At 44.3% G+C, this 22,746-nt stretch overlaps 1 long non-coding RNA gene across 1 annotated transcript in view; it reads left to right on the forward strand.

Moving 5' to 3' along the window:
* The first annotated feature begins 56 nt into the window (after positions 1-56).
* Positions 57-22,746, forward strand: part of LOC132591726 (uncharacterized) — a 35,718-nt gene continuing 13,028 nt past the window's right edge. Inside the window, exon 1 of the long non-coding RNA XR_009557138.1 lies at positions 57-836. This is a non-coding gene — a long non-coding RNA (uncharacterized LOC132591726). The remainder of the gene's footprint in view (positions 837-22,746) is intronic.

The raw sequence follows: 22,746 nt of genomic DNA on the forward strand, positions 1-22,746 counted from the left end.
CGTGGAAGAGCAGGGTCTGGGGCTGCTGCTTTTGCTTAGGGGAAGGAAAGCCAGGAGTCCCACCGACCTGAGTTTAAAAGCTTGCAGGCTTCCCAGGTGGGCAGCTTCTGTGCAAAGGGCGGGGTGGACAAAAGTCGTTTTTCGAGAGATAAGAACTACCTTGCAGACTGACCAGGTCAAGGTCCATCCAGTGTAACACCGTCTCCAAAGGCCCAGACCCAAGAAAGACTGGGTGAAATACCATAACTTCTGCCCTTTGCCCCCAGCATCTAGTAAGAAAGAAGTTGGAAGCTTTCAGTTTGGGATGGATCTCTCCCTCTGATGCTCTTTAAAAAGCATCTAAATCAAAGGCCATCACTAGTCTTGAAACGATTCATTTTGCGGGATGAATTCAAGCACCGTACCAGAAAGTTTGTGCAATTAAAGCGGACACTTCCAGATGCTTGCTGTTTTGGGACAGGATTCAATCACATACTGGCAAATTCAGGTTGCACAGTTAACACTGATTTTGAGATCTTGCACAATAAACCCCCTTCCCCCCAAGTTCAGACTTTATGAAATAAGGGAAGTGCCCAGAAAATGTAATGGGAAGTGTGGGATAAAAATTGCTTGGTATAGCATTTATGCAAACAAATCAATAAATAGTCAAATGTCATTTATCCTCCATGCATGTTGAATGAATGTTCAATAAACAGGGCATCTGAAAGTGAACACTAGCATAACAAAACTGCTTTTTTCTTTAAAGGAACTTTAAAGAAAGTGCAGTTAGGAAAGTGACAGGAAAATGCACTGAAAAGCGTAGGATGAATGAATGATTAACAGGAAGACATGTACATGTAAGTACTGTACTGTACCATGCAAACAAATCAGGATAAATGCTTAGTAAAGATTGGACATAGTCTAATCACTGGGGTAAGCAAATCAGGATGAATGCTGAATAAATTGCTGGCTTGGGGGCCTAGCTTGGACTTCAGTGCTGTTCCAAGCACTGTATCATGAACCATGAGCTTTCACTGCCACCTAGTGGGTTGTTCTGGTAAATTACACTGTCTAGGGAACTACTGTACTGTACAGTACTCATTTTGGAAACGAGCAAAAAGTGGAGGGGTTTGCAATAAAATACAGTATTGAAATGGATTCTGTGGTTGAACCCTTAATGACTTGCATGCCACCAATCAATGACCAAGCAATAAAGCTGTGAAGCATGAGATTTCAATGCCTTTCATGTGTCCTCTGCTGAAACCTAAACAAAAAGGCACTGAGGTTTCTATATAATTAACTCTTTGTGGGTGGACCGTACTCATACCACTACAATGATCTCATCTACCTGGATGAAGGGGCTAGTCCAGGACAGTCTAACATTTCATACCAAGTGGGCTGCAAGAGTACTTCAATACAGAACCTGCAGGCTGCACACTGCCTAGTCACGGGGTGGGGGTGTTGAGGCCCAAATCTGAGGCACCCCAGCCCTTAATGTTGCTTTCCTGAAGCCTGGTAAGTGAGGTACTGTACAGGACTTTGGGAAGGAGGCACAAGGTTTTGGCAGGGTCCTAGAGCCCCCATCTCTTTCCCAAAGCTGGGAAGGTGCTACCTAGGCTTTGGGAAGGATAGGGAGGACTCTAGAATGCTCTGGTTTGCCAGAAGCGCCTCAACCCCAGAGTCGTCCACGACTGGACCTAACGGTCAGGGGTACCTTAACCTTTATCTTTACGACCCTGTCAGAGCCCTTACACCTCCTTCCCAAAGCCCAGCACCTCGCTTACCCAGCTTTGGGAAGGCAGCATGGGAGCTGTGTGGGGCATCAAATGTTGCTGAGGGTCACCAGAAAAAGCCTCAAGGGCTGCATGCAGTCTTCGGGACACATGTTGGGGCCCCCTGGCCTCGTCAGTCACACCTCAGCCTTCAGAAAATAAAAGCTCTAACCATTTGAATGCATTTAGCCAGGGTTTATATGGAAAAAAGCAAACCCCCCCCCAATGAGGTTGTCCCATGAGAAAATAGAGAGGTTTTTTCTCCAGTAAACTGCTACCACATTTGCAAAGCTAAGCAGGTTTGCAAACTGGTTTTAAATTGGGCGGGGGACTGTGTGTTGAGATTCCCTCATCGCAGGGGGTTGGGCTAGATGACCCTTGGGGTACCTTCCAATTCTATAATTCCATGATTCTATGTGTTTTAATTCACATCTAATTTATTTTTAACTGGTTGCCTTTAGAAACAACTTTAAGTTTGCTAAATCTTTCTATTGTTTACTGTTGTTATATGCTACGCAGATGTATCATTTTTATGGTGGATTTTATTGTCGTTGGGCAGTGTGTGTGTGTGTGTGTGTATATATACATATACATATACATATACATATACATATACATATACATATACATATACATATACATATACATATATATATATATATATATATATATATATATATATATATATATATGAGAGAGAGAGAGAGACATATTTTGTATGGTCACAAAACACACCAATGTGTAGTAAGAACATACGAAGAGTCCTGCCAGATGAGACCAAAGAACTATCTCAGCCAGGTTCTTGTTCTCACAGTGGCTTACCAGATACCTATGGAAGCCTGCAAGCAGGATCTGACAGCAAAAGGCCCCTCCTTACTTGCAATTCCCAGCATATAGTATTCAAAGGCATTCTGCCTCTCACAGCAAAGGTATCTCATAACCACCATTGCTAGTATCCATGGATAAGATAACCATAAACTCCATTAATTTGTCGAATCCTCTTTTAAAGCCATCCAGCTAACTACGATGTATGATGTGAAATTCCATAGTTTAATTATGCCTTGTGTAAAGAAGTGTTTTCTTCCACCAGTCCTCAATCATCCAACATTGGCTGGATAGTCCAGAGTTATTGTATTAGGAGAGAGAGACACATTTTGGCAGCTGGTCCTTACTGACACCATTTTATTAATAACAAATACCAACCTTTTCTCTTTCTAATTTCATTCAATGCCTTCTCTGACCCTTTCTCCTCAGAGGAGGGAGACCTACCTTTCTTCTTCTTGCCCCCACAAACTTCTCTATCTCTGCCAACATTTATTTGGCATTCAAGGAGTTGCTGGTGCTGGCATCAGTCCAGCCAAAAGGCTATGTATGGCATGGCAAGGGGAAGGAGGGCATGGGGCAGGCACCTTAAATTGAGGCCCACCAGGAGGTCCCAGTCCACTGCTTGCTCTAGGTGGAAAACCCCCAAATGTTGCAACCTTTCTTCATAGTGGAGTTTTCATAGTAATTGCTATTCCAATAGAAACTGATGGACAAGTGCAAACTATTACTGTCAGCCCCTCTCATTCGTAATTTTTGGCTGTAAAGGCAATTTTATTTAAGGGAAAGTTATAAAAGTCTAATATTTTAAAAAGCTGGTTCCTGAGTTTGGTTGCATTCAAGCATGACCAAGAAGTACTCAGTTTCAGCCCGGGGGGGGGGGGGAGAATGTGTTCCTCGTGCCAGAGAGTGGGATTACTGTACTATGGCGAGTACAGGGGCAGATTTAACTCCATCCACCTTAATATATCTACTTACCTTCTCTGATATACGTGAATGGCTGCCATTCATTCCTATAGGAAGGTTTCTATGGGCTGTACGTGGAGGTGACACTGCTGTGTCGTCCCAAAAATGAATAAACCACAGGCTCAGCTGGCTTCCACCCAGGTATTCCATGGCCAGTCAGTGTATATTAACTTTTCTTTATGAATCTGATATCTTAAAGACTGCTATTCCTACTGAATCTATTGTTAGCCCAATAAAAGTCCCCTAGATTCCCTCCCTCTCTCAAAGATTGGTTCAGAAATGTGACAACTGCTTGTCCTTAACTGTTTTTGCTCACCATAACTTCAAAGTGTCAAAAGTATCTCTTCAGATAAATTTCAATTTGGCTACTCTTTCATCTTTAAGGCTTGGTCCTGGTTTCCTAGAGATTTTGCTTTCCCTCTATTTTTATACAACTTTTCCAGATATTAAAATTTGCACACGAAAGGCATTTAATCATCTAAATGCTGAGAGACAGACTATGACACAACCAACTTACTTCCCGCAGACTTAGATTTCCACCACAAAAATCAGACACCTGAGATTCTGGCTTGTTTGAAGTGAAAGTTTCAGAGTTTCAGATTAGAAGAGAAAAGATTATATATGTTGCAGGGTTCTCCTCCAAGCTTCAAAAGGATGGGGAACTTGTTGCTGCACAAAGATACCTTCCATTCACATGGAACATCCTTTTTGAAGTGCTGATTTATTTGTTTGTTTGTTTGTTCTGCTCAGGGGATGGTTATCTTCTATACTAATATAAGGAACAGCCAAGGGACTGTGGGGATGCGATAAGAAGTTCTTATGAAAAGTTCTACTTTAAAGCTGGACAACAGCTGTGACTGATGTCTTGAGTGCCTCTGGGTGAGGCAAACTGTTGGGGAAGGAAAATGAGTTTGGACCAAACTCTGAGTGGAGCGGGGGCTCCAAATTAGAACAGTTGAAGGGCGGGGGGGGGGGAGGGAGGAAGAATCCAGATGTTCTCTTCATTATTTTCCTAATCTACACCTTCTCACTCTTACACCATCATTGGTTGTTGATTGCTCTGGTGGTAAAAAGGATCTGTATCCCAGGATCTCACCTTTCATCCTTCTGCTGTGTGTATTTCTTTCAAAAAGTAGCAGCGGCGGGGGGAACGACAGCTGCATTTGCATTGAACAGCAACTTTACCATTCTGTGAATCTTATCACGCATCTGGAGCAGATGTATTAGTGGCCAGTGTGTGGAGGGGGTGGCGTTGCTTACCTGGCTTCCCAACACCACACATCATTGCCTGTGCCAACCCTGCTTGTCACGATTGGCAAAATGTTCGTCAATATAGTCATTCCAAAATTCACTGATTTGGGATGCCATGATTGATTCTTGCCCAAAGTTTGGCATCAGGTCTCTGGCTAGCATTAGCTTCATCTCAGAAGAACTTTTTGTGCAGACAACCGGGATTTAGTGTTACCTCGGTGAACATCAGTGAAAGATTAGCCCAATGAAAAGTATCATGAAGTAGAAAGTGATTTCCTAACTACCACTCACAAAGCACTGATTTTCATGGCAAACCAAGGAATATATTAATATTTTTTTTTTTTAAAAAAATTGTTCTATGTACGCTGCTTAGAGATTCTTTGATAAAGTGGCTTGTACATTCTTCCAGACAAACAATAGATTATTGGATTAATCTGTTTCCTATAATGATGGATCATAGTGCTTTCCAATAGATGTCACTGTAGCACTTCCTTACTCATATTGGAAATCTGCACTTCACAGAATAGGCTTTACTTGCTCAGACCTCTAGCAAATCCACTATACAACTGCTTAGTAAAACCACACCATCTTCAAAGGCTAATTCCCCTGACACATCTCAGGAGATTACTAAAAACAACCTTAGTTTATTAAGGCAGTGTTTCTCAACCACTGTTCCGTGGCACACTAGTGTGCCGCGAGATGTTGCCTGGTGTGCCGTGGGAGAATTACTTTATATATAGTCAATATAGGCACAGAGTTAATTTTTTTAACATTTTCTAATGGTGGTGTGCCTCGTGATTTTTTTCATGAAACAAGTGTGCCTTTGCCCAAAAAAGGTTGAGAAACACTGTATTAAGGCACATTCTTAGATCACAGGGAAAGAATGGAGTAAAATAATGCTCACCATTAACTCCCCGCCATATAGTACATAGGATACACTTCCTTCTAATTTTCCTCATAAATAATATTTAACAGAAGAGTAAAAAAAAAAGTATTTTATTTTATTTTTAAAAGGGGAGGCGGAACACTAAATGAAGCCAATAGAATCTTAATGCTATGAAAATATATATCCCCCTACATTTTCAGATACTTGCTCCAAGTTGCAAGTATCAAGAAATTCAAATATTTGGCAGTTACAGGTAGGTGTGTGGTGTTGGTCTGAGTCGAAGCAAAATAAAAAACTCCTTCAGTAGTGTCAGAGGGCCTGATATGGCTACTCTAGAGTAACGACTCCAGCATGGTCTTTTAAGGCTTTTATTAAGTGCTGATTATTTACAGTGTTCAGAGCAGTAAAAATGCATCCTTAAGGTGAGGTGTCAGAACCTCCGACACCACTTCCTGACTCTCCGCTGGAGGCAGAGCTCTCCTTACTCTCTCCAGCGCTTGGGGATGGGCTGGAACTTAAGATGGGAGGGACTTCCCTGTATCCCTTGTCCCTCACAAGTAGCACCTTAAAGACCAACTAAGTTTTTATTTTGGTATGAGCTTTCGTGTGCATGCAAGAATATGTGTCCTCTCCAAAGCATTTGCTTGGCTAATAGAAAATAAGCAGACAGATACCAAACCCTTTTAAAGCTCATCTCATTCAATGCAACCCTGCTGAATATGCTGTGCTGTTGTGATGAGTCCCAACTCTGTAGGAAGCCACAACAGAGAAGTTTGTCTCAGAGGGAAAGATGGAAACATTTGTCTAAGGGGAGCTGCTTTAGTCAAGAATCCTGTGCTGTTCATTGGGAAGGTAAAACATTAAGAAAACACTGCTTAATGAGATAATTTGGGAGGGGATACTATATTTGGGAGTGAAGTGATATTATAAAGCACACAGGTAAACCTGGAATTTCCACCGCCCCAAAAAATTTCCAGTGATTTTATTTGAAAGTAGTTTAGGTCTCATGTTTTGTTAAAGAATGGTCAACATGCTTTTCTGTCTTTCTGCTGCCACTGAAGTGGTATGGGCACACATTCACTCCAAAAGGGCCTCTCTTCATTTGCCCAATAATAGGGTCACAAATGCTTGTAGGGTTGCTATTTGTCCTCTTTTTTTATGGGCAGAGTCATCAAGCAATCCATAGTTAAAAGTAGATGTTGGCAAATGTGTCCTCTTTTTTGCTCTTCAAAATATGGCAACCCTATTTATGCTTCCACCCTCTACTACTTTGCAGCTGGAGCAACGGACGCTATAAATTCTGCTACTTCTCTTAAATTCTCACTTTTAAAAAAAAGCCTCCTGATGATTTATGGGAGAATCTTGCTTTTTGACCTTAAAAGAAACACTAGTCATCGCTTACCTAAGGAGCCTTTAAAGTCCTTATCTCCAGAGACATTGGCTGTACCAGAGGAAGCCATTTTAGGAAATGAATCAGCAGTCTGCCTGACATTTATAGAACTGCCAGAGATGTAATGATTGATACTGGGGTACCTAAACCTACTCTCCTGTACAAAGTTTATCGCTAATCAGAGAGATGTTCCACTGAAAGTTGCTGAGAACTTCAATCTGCCAGCTGCCGCCGATCAGTTTTGCTTTTGGTGATTCAGCTCTTTTTGTAAACCAGGCCTTTAACTGTAGGATGCACAAGATTTGCTTTTAACAGTGCAATCCTATGTCCAGCTGTTCAGAATCAAGTTCTGTTCAATTCAATGGAGTGTTCTCCCAGGTAAGTGTGTAGAGCAGCCTTCCTAAATCTGTGCTCTCCAGATGTTGGATTCCAGTTCTCATCAGCCTCAGACAGCATGACCAATGGTGAGGGATGGTGGAGCTGGAGCCTGAAACGTCTAGAGAGGGTTCCAGCCCTATTTATAAAGAGAGAGTTAAGTGGTTTTGGCAAGAGTTAGTAACCAATGAGTAATTACCGGTATTACAGTTGCCAAATGCCCTTTAAATAAAGCAACCTGAGGGAGCACCCCAAATTAGGGAAGGAGCGCATATTACATGTCTTACAGGTAACAACATATAGTTACATGTCTTACAGGTAACTATAAACAGTAAAGATTTATGGGCTTTTACTAGGGTTGCCAGGCCAAGCTCTGAGAGGCCTTTTACTAGGTGTGTTGCATTTTTTGTTTTTTATTTACCACTGGGATTACTGTGAAAGGGAAAGCCATGCCAGGTGAGATTCTCGCTACTATGCATCTCCTAAAGTTGTAGTTCTCAAACTTTTTTCACTGGGCCATACTTTCAGAATAAAAATTTGCTTGCACCACATCAATTTTTTCTTGATAAAATAATACACTGGAAAACACAACGATACTAGCAGTGCTTGATTTATAACTTAGAGCACAACTACTTTATCATATGATCATGGGACATCCAGAAAGTATAAAACAGTATAAAGCAATAGAGTATAAAAAGTATAAAAGTATAAAACAATACAGCTAATGATTCATAAGAACATGAATCATTTCCAAAATATAAGTATAAATGAGCCTTTTACATAAGTACTTTAAGCATGTATACAAACTCTGTGAGAGGTGTGAGCTTGCTTTTGCTGGGTAATTTTATTCGGTCTCATTTTAGACCAGGGGTCCCCAGACTACGGTCCGCGGGCCAGATGCGGCCCAATTGGCCTCCCAATCCGGCCCGCGACGACCCCCACCGCCCTCTGCCGCCGCCCGCTCTTGCGGCATGCTGCACGGCGGCGCCATTCCAAATCTGAAAAAAATCGCTGAAAATCGTTTCTGCGCATGCGTATGGGCCTCTCCCGACCCAGAAGAGGTCATTTCCGGTGCACTTCCGGGTTGGGGGAGGTGCACTTCCGGGTCGGGGAGGCCCATACACATGCGCACAAACAATTTTCGGCGATTTTTTTCGGCCTGGAAGCGCGCCACCGCGCCAGTAAATGGGTGTGCGCATGTGCACTGGTGCGCACTCCCCCGCCCTCCGGCCCACTGCACGTGCACTCCCCCGCCCTGCAGCCCGCCGCGCAATCGGCGCGGCGGGCACCAGCCCAAAGGCAGGTAAGTCTGGGGACCCCTGTTTTAGACAAACAAATTTCTTCAACACAAATAATCTTTTCTCTTTTCTGATCTTTCATATTTGTCAGTTGAAAATCCCTGCTCAGTCATGGAGAACTGTAGAATAGCAAATGCTTTGAAGGGAGGGGTAGATACTCTTTCTGGTGTGTGTGTGTGTGTGTGTGTGTGTGTGTGTGTGTGTGTGTGTGTGTGGAGAGAGAGAAAGAGAGAAAGAGAGTGCTATTGATATGATACCATACTTCACTGAAATGTTTAAATGTTTCTTTGTTTGCACTTGAATCTTCTGTCTGTACTTGCCAGCTTCTCCTGTTACACCAGTGTGGCTTGCCACACCCTTTGATAATCACTGTAATGCACAGGGTTCAAGGGCTAGATTGTTTGGCGGAGAATCGTGCCAATCCCACTTCTTTCTTTCTCTGAGTGATTTTTTTCATCTAGGCCCAGGCATATGCTTTGAACTGATGGTCTGGAGACTTTCCTATAGACAGAATTGTCACCTTTGGAACAGTTCCTGGGTCTTTCCAACACAGAAATATAACAAGTGGAGCTTTTTCTTGCCTGGATATAAGCCTTGAGAGAGGCACACTCCCACCACTTCAGCTCCGATGCAATCCACGTTTCCATGCTGCTTCATTAGTCTGTAGGTAACTGAGCCAATGCTGCTTCTTTCATTTGTTTATTTTATTGCTCCTTCTGGGATCACAAATAAGAATATCCAGGCCAGGGGTGGAGAATCTGTTCCTTCAGATGTTGAACTACAGCTCCCATTGCCCCTGACCATTGGCTGCGGCAGAAACCAACAATATATGGAGGGCCACAGTTTCCTGTTCCTGTAGTAGGCAACAGTCTTTCCCCCAGTGCTGTTTTTTTTCTGAGTAAGAGCCTCATATGTTAAATGCCAGTGTGTGAGCCTGCCTGTTGAAGGCACACAAAGAAGGGTGGTTATAAGGTTTAGGAGCCCTAGTCTGGGCTGCAGAAGCCACTTGTCAATTCCACCATGGCAGTGAGTCCAGCAAACAGTTGGATTCTAGCCATGTTTACCTGTTGGGAAGTCCTACTGGATTAAGTGGGACTTTCTTCTAAAAATAAACAAGTGTATACATCTGGTCAAAGTATGTAACGTGTGAAGTTTTCAGAGGTCTACTAGAAAATGGAAGAAATGGCTAACTATTTACAGCTGGGGTGGGGAGCCTCAGGCCTAAAGGCTAAAGCAGCCCTCCAGGCCTCTCTTTCTGGCCCTTGGGGACTGTTCCAGGGCCCTCCTTGAGTGCTGTTGTCTGGCTAGAATGCATGCTTGCACTGTAGCAATTCCTCTTGGGCTGGATGGAGAAATGCATGTGGGGTGCGACGAACCCGGGCGTTGCCACCAATTAATGCGACAATCCCGGCGCTGTCACTAAACTTGCGATGATCCCACCTAACATGTGCGGATCCCACCAAATATGCGATGTGCCTCCCTTTTTACCACTAGCAGAGTGTCGAAGGAAATTGGTTATTTCACAAACAACCCACTAATCCTTCTTCCTCCCAAACAAACTGCCTGTTTATGTTTGGGGTCTGCTGGTAATCGAAGTGCAGTTCCAGTTCTCACAATAACGTGGCTCAGTATCCCTATTAACTCCCAGCAAGTGTATCCGGAACCAACTGGTGCCCACAGTAAGGATTCCCTTTCACCTAAGGTTCACCTCAGCAGCCGATTGCCCTAGCAACCCTTGCTACTTTGTGGCACCTTTTCCCTGGCACTCGCTTTCCCTGTGCGTGACCTTGAGGTTTAAACTATTTTCCTGCTCCTCAGGTTTAGTCTCGCCTCCTCTCTGCAGTCACCACCCTTTTGAGTTAGGATACGTTGCTGGAATAACAAGGCACATCCGTTTTTAACATAACATTTAAGAAAGCTTTATTCAACTAGAGGACATGTAAAATCATAGCTGCCAAGTTATCCCTTTTTTACAGGGATTTTCCCTTATGCTGAATAGGCTTCCTCGCGAGAAAAGTGAAAACTTGGCAGCTATGGTAAAATTCATTATGGTTTCATGCGTAATAAGCTCTTAGATCATATTCTTAGTTACATACAACACTGGCTGGATAATATAGTTCTAGTAAACTTCTCAAAACACATTAATATCCACTACCACCCACACGCTCCCGCTCCCCAAACCCTCTCAACTCTATCAACTCTATCAACTGAAATAACTGCTCCCCATTCCCTTTAAGCTTGTGGCAGTCCCGCCCCTCAGGAATGGAATGCATCACTCAACTAGGAGGTTGGGTTTAACGCTTAACACCAGGGGCGTACCCAGGATCAAAACTAGGGGGGGCAAGGGGGGCCAAGGCACGGGAGGGGAGGGGCCACAAAGTGGGAACGTGGGCGGGGCTACGGAGCAGATTGCTGGAGGCCGCGAAAGAGCAGCTACGCGGGCAGGGCCATCTTAAGCCTATCCCACGCCCTCCCCCCGTTATAGAAAAAATCCCTTAAATTTCCACAAAGGACTTGCTCTAAAATCTCCGGCAGTCGGTGCCCTCCCCCTCCCCCTCCCTAATTTTGGTCATTGCTGTAGCAGCCGAGAATAAGGGGCAGGGCCAGGTCTGAAAACAACAACAATTTTTTTTATTTTGAAAACAACAGTAACTGCTGGGGAGTTGGAATGCGTGCACACACACACCCCTTGGGGCAGGGGCAGGCCTTTAAAAATTAGGTTCACATGGCTCCTAATAAACTGCTACCAAGGCGCGTTCTCCTCGCTGAAGAACTCGTACTGCAGCAGCGGCGCCTGCATCCTGCCCGTGCCGTCCCGCGCCCTGTGAGGGGAAGCGGCAGAAGTCACTTCTGGGGCTGAGCCACTGGGCTTTGTTCTGGGGCCTGAAGCGGCGGCCGTGGGCGACACCCAAAACTGGAGGAGGGCAGAAGCAGCAGCGGGAGCCACCGGGGTGGTGACTGCTGCTGCAGCAGCGATGGCGATGGCAGAGGGACCTGGCGCCGGAGGGGCGGCAGCGACATCCCTTGCCTGCTCGCTCGCAGCCCGGCCCAGCCTTCCCTCACTCAGCCCCAAGGTTGGCCTGGGACAAGGCCTCCAGTGGCGACGGGACTTGTGCCTTCCAGCAAGCGAGTGAGCAGGGGAAGGAGGAGGAGCCGGGAGGGAGGTCCCTCCCACGCCCTGCGAGGCCGCCCCCCTGGTCGTCAGCTCAGCGACCTTGCAGAGAGCGCCCCCAAAGCTCTGGTCAGGCCTGCCAGCCAAGAAACCTGAGCAGGGAGGCTCTCTTCCTATCTGGGCGGGAAGCGAGAGAAGAGGCGGTGGCCTCTGTGCTCTTTTTACACGGTGGTGGGGACGGGAGGCGCTGAAGAGCTGTCTGGTGGCCGCAGCGCACGCACCCAGCCCGGGTCTAGAGACGGCCCTGGCCGCAGCAGCCGAGCCCACTCCTGGGACCCGGGACCACATTTCCCGCTCCTGCCGGCCCCAGCCAGCAAGCCAGCCAGCTGCCGGCTCTCCTCTCGCAGTCCCTTTCTCCTCTTTCTCGTCGTCACTCAATGGACTCTCCCGTGCGCAGCAGAGGTCTGGGCCGGTTTCTAGGGGGGGCAGCTGCACCCCCCTGCCCCATGGTGCTTAACCATGCTTAACACCCTGGAGTTCTATTGCAAGCCAGCCCACTCCGCCACATGGGGCATGGGTAAATGTAAATACCTCTGCCTTTCATTGTACAAAGGTCAGAGTCACACTTTTTGCTGCACCCACTTTTGCCTCTGGACCTGCCCACCACTGACTTGTGACCCCCGGAAGGTTTCCTATAAGGGAAAGTGGCCCTTGATATGAAAAAAGCTTCCCCACCTCTGGGTGAGATAAAATTACATTGATTCCCCTTCAGGAAGAAGAACTGTTAACAGTTATAATTGTTTTTGCATACTTTGGACTAGTTTTTGCTGATGTGGTTGTTTCTTTTTCTCCTTGTCTTGTGTTTTACTTTGCTTGTTTATTTGTTTTAGCTCTTACTGCGTTTCCCTCTCCCCCCATTCATTAAACTGTTCTTCTATTGTACAGAGGAACATGAGGTGTCAAGTATTCTTTGTTTTTGCATCCTCAAAGGTAGTAACAGTTAATAAAGCCCTGAAGTATTTGATAAGAAAGGGATATAAATATAGATTAAACACACAAATTAAATGCAATAGTTTTAAAAATGTGACACATCTTTGGTTAGCAGCCATGAAAATTACTAAACAGGACTTAAATAGCCCTCATAAGGAACTCAGCATGATTCCATTGATGCAAAAATAAACATGTTGTGAATTACGGGAGAAAATTAAATATTTTTGTTAAGCCAAGAAAATGCAAAGCACATTCCTAAAATGATTTCAAACACCACAAGGACGGAAAATAAATAAAGATGAAACTGTACGGACACAATCCAGCCAAATTTCAGCACCTTTCAGTCCCATTGATTTTAACTGGATTTAAGGACTCTGCTGAGATCTGGGTTTCTATGCTATGGAGAATAACCCACAGGGGCCCTGCTGGGATGAGAATGTTGGCAACTCATCCCTATTCCTCTGCTTGGCTTCCAGAATCCCAACTCCAGCTCTGCTGCTGGCCACCATAGCCAACAGCTGTTGTTTATTGGTGCTGTCGATGAGCAGATAGGGATCCCATCCCCACCCTGCTTCTCATTCTTCTTAGCCGGCTTTAGGATAGGACTTGGAATGGAGATCATTGTAAACGTCAGTGTGGTTTAGTGGTTGTGTTGGACCATGGCTAGTAAGGCCTGGGTTCAAATACCCCCTAAGGCCACATTGCTTTCCTTGGACTAGTCACACACACACAGCCTAACCTACTTCACATTTGTTGTAAAGACAAAATGCATAGAGCACGGGTGTCAAACACAAGGCCCGGGGGCCAAATCCGGCCCGCCAGACCTCGTCATGTGGCCCGCCGAGCGCCCCAGCCAGCGGGACCCAGCAGCGGGACCTTGCTGCTGAAGCGCCGCGACAACAAAGCGACGACAAACAGCTGGGGCCGGGGGGGTAGAAAGGCGGCCGGAGCAGCGCCGCACGGAGAGTCCCGAGCCTCTGGGACGCAGCAGTGCTCTGTAGCACTTTGAATCCTCCTCCTCCTGCCACGGCTCGGTGCCTGGAAACGGCTGCTGCTGCTGCTGCTGCTGAAGCACAGACAAAGCACCCAGCAGCGCCGCGTGGAGGAGGAGGAGGATTCAAAGTGCTACAGAGCACTGCTGCGTCCCAGAGGCTCGGGACTCTCCGCACGGCGTTGCCGGGCACCGACCCGGCAAGCCGCTGCCTCCTCCTCCTCCTCTTGCCTCACCTCCTCCTCCTCCTGCCGCGGCTCAGCCTCACGAACGTGCAACTCTGAGGCTTTACGCACTTCTCCTAAAACAGACACCCGCTGCCTCACGCTGCACGGGAAATGCTTTTTGCCCCTGGGTCCCTTCGCGCTCTTTTCTGGCACTGAATCAAGGCGGCGACCCCCCCTTCCCTTTCTTTCTTCCTCTCTCTCGTTCTTATTCTTTCTTTCCCTCTCCTTCCTTCCTTCTTTATCTCTGTCTTCTCTCCCTCTTTTTCTTTCCTTCTTTATTCCTTCTTTCCTACTCTTCTTTCTCTGACCTCTTTCCTTCCTCTCTCCCTCCTGCTCCCTCTTTTCTTCCTTCCTTCCTTCCTTCCTTCCTTCCTTCCTTCTTTCCTTCCTTTCTTCCTTCTGTCCTTCCCATCTTTCTTCCTCTCCCTCATTCTTATTCTTTCTTTCCCTCTACTTCCTCTTTCTTTTTCTTTCCTTCTTTATTCCCTTCCTTATTTCCTACTCTTCTTTCTCTCCCCTCTTTCCTTCCTTCCTCTCTCCCTCCCACTCCTCCCTCCCTCCCTCCCTCTCCCTCTCCCTCTCCCCAGAAACATAGGGTGCTGCTTTATACTTCTGGCCCTTAAACCCTGGAACCAGGAGAGCAGCTCCAGTGAGTCAACCTCAGCCAGTCCCTTTGGTGAAGGGTGGTGGCTCACTGGCAGAACATCTGTTCTGCATGCAGAAGGACCCCAGCATCTCCAGGTACTAGTAGCTCTGCAAAGGTCCTGCATGAAACCCTAGTGAGCCTCCACCACCCAGTGCAGTTACCAAAAATCATTTTTCAATAAATTGTACAATAATTGTACATTTGAATATCTACTTGCCATTATTCTGACTATGTTTCTGCTTTCAGAGCTAGTTATTACTTACATTATTACAAAAAACAGTAATAATTGAATGCAGTGACAATAATTTATGATAATAAAGAGTGGACACATAGTCCTACAGATACAACCGGCCCTTTGAAGGTGACCGAACTGCTGATGCGGCCCCCGATAAATTTGAGTTTGACACCCCTGGCATAGAGAATAATGATATGCATCGCTAGAGGGCTAAGCCCCACAACTTTTGTGATGGCACCCAGATCTCCTGCCCCTCCCTTCTAAGTTGTATTAAACTTTTTTTTAATACCTGAAGCAGCGTCTCCACCCCTGTCATTCTACCAGGACACTGAGGTCCAGCGCCGAGGGCCTACTGCCGGTTCCCTCCCTGTGAGATGCGAGGTTACGGGGAATCAGGCAGAGAGCCTGCTTGATAGTAGCACCTGCCCTGTGGAATACCCTCCCATCAGATGTCAAGGAAATCAACAACTACCTGCTTTTAGAAGGCATCTGAAGGCAGCCCTGTTTAGGAATTTTTTAAAAAAATGTTTGATGTTTTATTCTGTTTTTAATCTGTTGGGAGCCAGACAGAGTGGCTGGGGAAACCCAGCGGAATGGGCAGGGTATAAATATATTATTATTATTATTATTATTATTATTATTATTATTATTATTATTAGGTTGCAGGTTCGAGCCCTGTAAGGGACAGCTGCATATTCCTGAATTGCAGGTTGGACTAGATGATCCTCAGGGTCCCTTCCAACTCTATTAATCTGTGGTTGCTAAAAAGCACCCATTGCTTATCAGAGGCTCAGGAGCCTCCCCTCTTCACCAGATAAATATATCTCTGTACCTGAAAATACATGAATTTGTAACATCAGAATGATACATACTTTTGTTGCAAAGAGAAGGTGTATCAGCTTTGGAATGATTTCTAGGTTCTTATCCCAAATGCATCCCCCACCTCTCCCCTGTCTCAAATTGATTATAATTTCACCATTAGATTTTATGCCACTGCTTGAGTCATTTGTGCAGCTCAGTGCTTCCAAACATGAATTTCAACAGCTTGCCAGAGGTTCTCGTGTATAGTTTTGCTTGATAGACAGTGATTTTCAATAACACATCAGGCCAGTGCCTCCACATCCTGATGTTCCTGGCTTAACAAGGTCTTCCATAATATCTGATGGTCTGAATCAGTTCTGCTTCTTTTATTATATTTGACCAGGGTATAAACTGGAACAATAAGTGAACAATACTGAAGCTTTTGATTTCTCACCCTCAATACTTTTTTTAAAGCAGCAAATAAACCCTGTTTTTTTAAAATCTATTTTATAAAGTACAACAATATAAATGGCATTATTTTTTATTTACAAATTCAGTTCACGTAAACCACAGGCTTAGTCAGATGAGTACCTTCAACCCTGAGGTTTTTATATTTTCAGGAAAAACAAATAAATTTACTTTCAGTGTCCTGTATTAGTTTTATGGTCTTGTGTTCTTTCTTACACACTTCAGTGCGCCAAACTGCCTTCAAGTGAAGTTTTTTTTTTTGGGGGGGGGAATGTGTATTCTTCATACATGCTGCAAGAAAATGTTGTCACAGTGACTAGGCAGATATTTCCAGAAACCGAGAAATGGAATGTGTAAAATGTTCTGGAATTAATAGGATGAAGAGAAAATGAAAAGATGACATGACATTGAATCTCAACAGCTGGATACCAATTACTATTCTCACTCTCAAGCAAACAGAGCAACTCGGTGGAGGTATCCTTCTTGGCCCACTTCAGGCAGGCAATTTAATTAGTGATCTTTTCTCACTTTCAAATAGCAGAATAATTTTTTTTAAAAAAAGAAGTGTCACCTGAGATAGGAAAATCTCAGCCTTCATTTCAGAGAGGGCATTGCCACTCTTCATTATTTTCCACTTTCATTTTTATAAAATTACACCTGTCTCACCCTTTGATAAATGCAATAGCTTTTATCTTTTATATATGGCCCTAAGAGGAACCTCAAACATAAAAGGGATTCTCTTGACTATGGAAATAGCCTTAAAGAGCCTAGATTAGAAGCAGCAAAGTGAAAATAGACATTATGGAACCAATTACCCTTTGTTTCTTGCTACTTGGGTGGTAAGGTCACAAGCTGGCGTCTGTGTCGGCTTCTTTTACAGAAAGGTGGTTGTGAACTAGGATGCAGCTACAGCTTCTTCCATGTAAGTCTTCTCGTTATCCTGACACCAATCCTTCCTCCTTACCTACAGGAGGTTTGTTTGTTTTTGCTTGCGTTTTTGAGGAGATAATGATGGGTGAGATGTCTGGGGAAGAAGCAGGGCAAGAGGGGCTTAGGCTACATTTTTACTGAATATCTATTTTAAAAACCGATAGATGGTTCTCACCATCGGTCCAGAAGGAAAAGATGCAGTCTGCCTTTCCCCACTGGTTGTTGCTGAAGGCATGCTCACAGTATTGCTATGGTTTTGTGAGTGCCAGACTCCTCTAAATCCCTGGACCCAGTAAGTGCTAGAATTTAATCAAGGCTTGCTTCTCCCATAACCACAGAGTTGGATTCAAGAAGACATCAGCCATAGTTGCCCCCCTCTCTTGAGCTTTCCACTTTCCATCTTGGTGACATCACTCCTAACCTTTCAACTCTAAACTGTGGCAGTATTTGTTGTGATGGGAGGCTCTACCCATTCACCGTCTCTCACAAGCCCTTTGGTGCTTTGTTCTTATAATTGCCCATCTGCGATCCATGTATGCATTTACTCCCTACTGTGGACACAGCCAACGAAATCTCCAAACTGCCAGCATAGCTGCCAAGTTTTCCCTTTTCTTGCGAGGAAGCCTATTCAGCATAAGGGAATTTCCCTTTAAAAAAAGGGAGAACTTGACAGCTATGACTGCCAGGCAATGCACTGCCACAAGGGCCTGAAATATGGAAGGAGGAGGAAGGCCTTGAAGGAGGATTGTGAAGGATGTGAGGTAGTTTGGGAGCCATTGGTGACTACAGTAGCTGGCAGGCTTCCTTCTCTGTGATTCTTCATTAAGACACAAGTTATGAACTGGGGCTAAGCGGATTTAAGTTTAAATGTTGAGTTACGATGCTCACTGCTTCTCTTCTTAGTTCTTGCTTTAGCTTCTTATGTAAAAGGTTTTGTTCAAAAACAACCCAGACAGCCAGGAAGCTCTACAAAGAAAGAAGAGTGTGAGAAGCACGACCAGTGGGAAGGAGAAATAAATGAGAAATGCACAAAGTGAAAATACTAAAGGGTTTAGATGCCATTGTACTAGTCAGCCTTTTATTATTTGCTTTGGAAAAAAGTATAATTAAAGAAAAGAAAGAACTGAACAAAAATCTGTTTCAGTGGCTTGGCTCGGATGTTCCATTTGATTGTGGAGACTTGGACTGCTAATTTGCTACAGAGATTCTTTGTGATCTTTTTTGTCAAAAAAGGGTGGTTGTTGAAAGACTAGTATTTCCTTTGCCTATAAAGATGAAAGGCATATTTATTTATGTATTTTAATTTCCCAGAATTGTTGCTTTAAAGTGGGATAGCATTTACCTACCGCAGCATAAGCTGTGGCATAGCACCAGCCACTGCCACATTTCTCCATAAGTTCCGATGGCATTGGCTCACTTGGTTACAAACCTTTATTTTCTACTTTACTATTAAATAGGAGCAGGTTCTTTGTGCCTCGAGCAACAGCATGCCAGAGATAAATTCTGGTGCAGCTTTCTCTAGCACCCAATGTTGTTAAAGGCGCAGGCATCCTGCCAGAAAAAAAGGTTGGTCGGTGCACACCATGAATAGTATCCTCAACATATTTCTATTGCTAACTCTATTGCTAACACTTTAATTAATGTGTGTTACCACGTCTGGAAATTATGCTTTCCCTTCCTTTCAGTGCAATAATATAATCTCCAGTGGGGAGAAACAATCTGCCTTCTCATCTCTGGCTTGCCTACTTTAGATGGTGGCCTGTCACAGGACTCTGATGCAACTCCAATATTATAAATATGGTAATGGTGCGAAAGTATGCTTTTGTTGTTGTTTAGTTGTTTAGTCGTGTCCAACTCTTCGTGACCCCATGGACCATAGTATGCCAGGCACTCCTGTCTTCCACTGCCTCCCACAGTTTTGGTCAAAATATGTTAGTTTCCTTTAATGGAGCCCCACCCCCATTTCCTTCCTTCACTATCTCTGTTCTCTGGTAGGTGGACAGATTCAAGAGAGGACAGAGCTCCTGCACCTTTAGCTGTGTAGTGCTTTAAAAAAATCTGGACACACTACTGTACTCTCTAGCCACCAACTTGGATGGCTTTAAAAGAGGATTAGACAAATTCAAGGAGGACAAGGCTATCAACTGCTACTAGCAGCAATGGTTTTGCTCTACCTCCACTTTGAAGCCAGTATGTCTCCGAAAGCCAATTGCTGGGAATCGCAGATAGACAGGGTGCTGTTACGCTCAGGTCCCGCTTGTGGATTTACCATAGGCATCTGGTTGGGCATTGTGAGAAGAGGTCGGGGGAACTAGATTGGCTGATCCGGCAAGCTCTTATGTTCGCCACCCTCCAGCATCTACTGCCTGAGGGAGGTGCCTCACTCTGCCAGTTGTTAGAGCTGGCTCTGCACTCCTGTGGTTTTACTGTCTGTGAATCAGAAATCCTCCCCTTGGCCCCCAGCAACTCAATTTGTTGCCTGTGACTCTGGTAACTCACTTTGCTTTCTTGTTTTGGAGTCAAGTGGTTGCCAAGTAACTTAGCTGACCCAGAGGTTGTTAGGAGGAGTAGCTTAGCGATTGCAGCACCTGTGCAAATGGACATGACAGTGACACAGTTATTGCTGGATGAGCGCTATGAGTTAATAATGGATTTAAATCTTTCCATGTTTATTATTATTTTTTGCTTTTTTAATGTTAGGTTGCTTTTGAGTTGTTGTTGTTTTTAAACTAAGCAACAAACAAACAACAACAACAACAACAATAATAATAATAATAATAATAATAGAGAATGGAGGATGGAGCCAAAATTGCAGGGAGGAGGCAAGAAGCAAGTTTGGGGATGAGGAGGGGGTGTGCCACAACACCCCTGACCTAGCAGGAGACTTCTGTAGTAGGGTGGATGTTATCCTTTTCACTTGCTGCCTTGGAGTTACTAAAAGCAAATTGATTGTAAATGGAATAAACTATAGATGAAACTCATCGGTCAAAGAAACAAGAGGAATATTTTCTGGTGTCATAAGAATTTCTTAGTGATCTGTAATACATTGGGTTGTATCCAGTGCAATTATCCTGTTAGCACAAATACTTCCTCTTCTTCCCCACCCCCCACCCCGAGGCCCCCAAATCTGTTTGTGTTTTTGCACAACACTCTGGAGCAGATTGTAGGAGAACACCAGGAAAGGGAGAGGAAGTCCCATTGCATAGGCAGAAGTCTTTGCACCAACAAGACAACTTAGCTGCTTAAGGCCTAAAGTAAGTGTGTGTGTGTGTGTGTGTGTGTGTGTGTGTGTGTGTGCGCGCGTGCTTGTCAAAGATTTTTGAAAAACAAAAGCTATATTTCCTTTTTATTATTAATGTAAGCCAGCCAGAAGAGCCCCTTTTTCTTTCCACACAGAAAATTAATGTCACAAGTCTTTATCTACTTATACCCTACCGTTCTGCTTATCAGCTCTCAATGTCATCTGCATAATGACAAAGTACAATGAGCAACAAACCCCAGCAAAAACAATAAGCAAAACTCTGTAATTCTAAAAACAACAAAAATATAAACATAAAGGCTTAAAAACGGCAGTAAAAAAATTAAAACACAACCCAACACCCATTACAAGTTGGGCAGAATATGAAGGTCTTTAAGGAAGTTGTTGACATGAGTCTGACCAAACTGTGGGAGGCAGTGGAAGACAGGAGTGCCTGGCATGCTCTGGTCCATGGGGTCACAAAGAGTTGGACACGCCTGAATGACTAAACAACAAGAAGGAAGTTGTTAAAGTTAACAGGAATTGGACCAAGTAGGCTTCCATAGAAAAGGAGTTCCACTGGTGCTGTGTCACTACAGAGAAGGCCTTGTTGCACATAGAGAAAGAAAGAGTACACAATGCTATTTTTCTAGAAAAAGAGATGCCAGAATTCACCATGAACGCAATGGTGCCCATCTGACAGATGCCGGAAATGAGTTTCAGTGAGTTCTGGCTGAAAAAAAAAGCCCTGAAATTTTCACCAAAGCCTTAAATCTGAAACATAATTTAGATTTGATTCAGTAGGCCTGAGGGTGAAATTTGACAAGGCACATGAATATCCCCCCAGTTTTGTTGTTTTGTTAAACTGAAATGCAGCTGCAATTTTTGTATGTTTGTCTCTGTGCAAATCCGATCAGAGACACATTTTGGGTGTGTGGGTGTGTGTGCTGTGGAAACCCTTCCCCGTGGCCCATCTTTCTGAATAAAATTGCCTTGTTGCTTTTCTCAGGAGAAATACAAGGAAGTATATTTTCTTCTACAGATTTTTTTAAGGGAAGGGGTGAGGATAGTGATGGCAGCCCACAGGAAACAGTGAAGAACTGCTTACTCCTGCGTACTGCTACTCCAGCCACATCTCAGCCCTTTCTAGCTGTACTTCAGCTTTATAAAAAATCAGGAGGCTCCTCACACATTTCCTGTGTCTTGTCTGGTTTGGCTCTGACAATGAAGTTTGGTTTGGGATGTGATCAGAATGCATTATGTATTTGAAAAGCTGCTCACAGCATCTCACCCCAATACCAATCTCTTTCCATGCTCACACAGCATTGTTTAAATATCTTATCAATGTGTTGAACCAGCATGATCTTGCTTGCTTTTAAGATTTAGTGTGAACTGGGATATGCATTCTGGAGCACGACCTGGTTTGCCAGGTGCTGGGGGCAATACTTTGCAGTGGCTCACCTCCTTCTGAGAGGGCATGCTACAAAAAGTTCTGTTGGGGGACTTTCCCCCCTCCCTTTCCTTGTGGGAATTATCCTGTGCATCTGAATACCAGTTGCCATAAACTACTGGAGGAGAGAGTGCTCTTGTGCCTGTGTCCTGTTTGCAGGTTTTCCACAGGCATTTGGTTGTCTACTGTGAGAATAGGATGCTGGACAAAGATGGGCCATTGGCTTAATCCAGGCATCCCCAAACTGCGGCCCTCCAGATGTTTTGGCCTACAACTCCCATGATCCCTAGCTAACAGGACCAGTGGTCAGGGATGATGGGAATTGTAGTCCAAAACGTCTGGAGGGCCGAAGTTTGGGGATGCCTGGCTTAATCCAGCAGGCTCTGCATGTGTTTTGTATTACCATAGGGTTCCTAGCTATTTAAATTTATCTCCCTTACTCTTAAGCATTTATTTTGAAGCCTTTGGAAACTAATCTGTGGATGTGGAGTAAGTTGTCTGCAGTATACTGATGAGGTGAAGCAGTTACTGTAGTTGGTTCCATTAAGTTATTGGTGCATTTTAAAACATTCCCAAAGAGCCATGGAATCCAGGGCAGTGTAGAATGGAGATGAATTAAAATTATCCACACCAAAATACTAAAAGCCCACCAAAAATAATATATGAAGAAAATAAAAGACAGCATTATACTGTGTAAAGTTTTGGTTACCTACACCTTAAAATGATATTATAGAGCTGGGAAAGGTTCAGAAAAAGGCAAATAAAAGGATCAAGAGACTGGAGCATCTCTGTGAAAAGAAGTTATAACATTTGAGCTTTTTAGTTTAGAAAAAAGAAGAAGAGTATGGTGGGGGGCATGATAGAGGTGTATAATATGTATGTTTTGGAAAAAGTGGTAGGGTAGAAAACTCTGGGTTGT

Source organism: Zootoca vivipara, chromosome 2, assembly GCF_963506605.1.
Source record: "Zootoca vivipara chromosome 2, rZooViv1.1, whole genome shotgun sequence".
In the NCBI taxonomy this organism is placed as follows: Eukaryota; Metazoa; Chordata; class Lepidosauria; order Squamata; family Lacertidae; genus Zootoca; species Zootoca vivipara.